Source organism: Octodon degus, unplaced genomic scaffold (assembly GCF_000260255.1).
Source record: "Octodon degus isolate 3935 unplaced genomic scaffold, OctDeg1.0 scaffold00033, whole genome shotgun sequence".
Classification (NCBI taxonomy): Eukaryota; Metazoa; Chordata; class Mammalia; order Rodentia; family Octodontidae; genus Octodon; species Octodon degus.
This window is the reverse complement of record NW_004524609.1, coordinates 17,136,710-17,139,033: the sequence shown is the minus strand read 5'-3', so window position 1 is coordinate 17,139,033 and position 2,324 is coordinate 17,136,710. Positions and strand designations below refer to the sequence as shown.

The 2,324-nt window shown below is 51.9% G+C and overlaps 1 long non-coding RNA gene across 2 annotated transcripts in view; it reads right to left on the bottom strand.

The window, feature by feature from the left end:
• The window catches only part of LOC111816472, a 9,020-nt gene that overhangs the window by 5,624 nt on the left and 1,072 nt on the right, over nt 1-2,324 (bottom strand). Inside the window, exon 2 of one of the 2 annotated variants that reach the window (XR_002820860.1) lies at nt 1,775-1,831. The exons of the other annotated variant lie outside the window; for it this stretch is intronic. This is a non-coding gene — a long non-coding RNA (uncharacterized LOC111816472). The remainder of the gene's footprint in view (nt 1-1,774; nt 1,832-2,324) is intronic. 2 annotated transcript variants of the gene reach the window in all.

Sequence of the window (2,324 nt, the reverse complement as noted above, 5' to 3'; positions counted from 1 at the left end):
ATGGCCCAGCACACAGGCTGCCCCCTCAGCACACAGTGCTCTTCCTGACCTTAGGATTCTGCTAAAGGTTGCCTCTCTCGTGTTTGCCAGCTACTCTATCTCATTGCAAATACCCCTCCCTGCTCTTCCTAGGCTGCTTGCTCGCTCTTCTTCCATGTTTTGACTGACTTTGTGCCTTCCCTGTGCTGAATAGTGGTTCCTTGAGGGCAGCCAATTTGTCTATTTTGCTCAGACTCATCTAAAGCAGCCAGCAATAAGTGCTCAATTAAACATTTGTTTAATCCGACAGAAAGTTGTTAACCCGGCTCAGAAGACACACAGTACTTTTTGCCTATTCAACAGCACTTTCCTAGCAGAAAACCAGCCTCTTCCTAGACCACAGCGGCTCCGTGCGAACTCTGTCCATCGTGATGCACACTCTGTTTCACATGGGAGCACCCTGTTCTTGCCAGAGATGCTTCTCAACCCCTGACCCACCGGCTCAGGCTCTACACACTGCTATATGGCACTGGGCTCCTCAGCAGGAAAACCCTCCCCTCTCTCTGGGTGATCAACCCGCCAGCTAGCGCTGCAGTGGCTCTGCATAGAGATGAAGTAGAACATGTCCTTGTCCCTGAATGCATGTGACCCGATAAGCACTTCCCAGGAACTGTGCACAACTGGGACCGGCTGACAGATTCCTCAGTGAGAGCCCCACCCTGTTGAATCTTCTGCATAACTTTCTGGTGAAAAAAAAGGTCTCCAGTTTTTTTTTTAAAGCAAAAAAACATCCAACCCACACTGTGCAACAAGTAACCATAAAGCAGTCTGGTGTGGAATTACATCCTCTAGTGGACAGAGAGAGAAGTTCATACTCCGGACCTGGACTCATTCTGCAGTTCCACTTTTGTACTTTCTGGCACACACCTTGTGTGCCCCACAGTGATCTTTAACATTTAAAAACACCCCCAGATTTCATGATCCATTCTTATTGCTGAAGGTATTGTTCCCTTTTAAAGATGGGGCTTCCACCCACTTCAACCCCCTTACATAATCCAGAGGAACATCCCAACCAGGATGGGTTCTGGCCCTTAGTCCAGATGTGAGTTCAGCACCACATCTCTCAGGCGATTTGGGCAAACAGCACATTTGTCCTCTAGTCAGGGAGGCAGGGACCATGGGGACGTGCTCACTGTGCCTAAGGTCACTGCTGAGGGGAAAACCCAGCAGCTGCCCAGCACAGAAACCAGCCTTGCTAGCTCATGGGAACCTTCCCGCTGTCCGTGGGATAGCAGTGCCTGTGGAGACGCTGCCAAACTGGAGCCCCCAGAGAATCTCGTGGCCAGAAATACTGAAGCCAAGTGTGTCTTCTTGTATGTGCAGCCAGTCGCCTTCCCCACTTCATGGGACCTGCTCACCACACCTTCTGGAGCACCCATCCTGGGAAGTCATCTACATGGTCACTGTCCCCGCTTTACCACATCAAGGAGCAAACGGGGAAGTGATTTGCCCAGAGTCTCACAGCAGGTGTGTCCTAGGGAGTAGATCTGAAACCCATGTGGAAATTGTGGGTGCTTATGGTTTATACAATTTAAAACAGCCTGCAGCAGGCCAGCACCCAAAAGCACGTGGTCAGGACCTAAAGCGATCTTGGCCCTGCGGGGCCCACTGTAATCCCTGTGCTGAGCCTTCTCTTCGCCATCTGAACGCAAGTGGTGCTCTGCTCTGAAGTTTCCTGAGGGCCAGGCCTCCCTTCTATAAAGGCCCCTCAGCTGCAGGCCAAATGGTAACCTACCAGTGTCCCTGCACAGGCAGAAGAAATGCCACACAGCCAAGAGGCTCATAGACACACCTAGAGAGGAATGCAAGCAACAACTGGCAGATGCCACACCCCCATACATCAAGGCCCCAAACCCAAGGCAGCCTTTCTGCCCCACCCTCACAGATGGCATGAAGTGATCGTGTAGTTTACACAACAGCCAAGCCCCAGGCTGGCGGCGGCACATCTGCTTTGTTCATGTCAACGACCATGCAGGGCGAGGGATATAGCTCAGTGGCACATGGGCCAGCCTGGCAAGTACAAAGTATCAGTTTGGTTCCCAATAACACCACCAACAAAAAGACCAGACCTTCTCATGTCAACATTGTTCCCTCCAATGCATGCGAAATCGAACGTGCAAGTCGTTCTGCTCTGAGGATCCTGGGCCTTGGGCGGAGAGGCACTAGGTTACAGGACAGCGCAGAGAAAGCACGAAGATGACTGACACCAGTCATAGCCCTCAGGTCCCCAAGGGAGGGACCTAAAGCGATTGGCTGGTGACACTGGCCAGCAGGCTGAAGCAAGA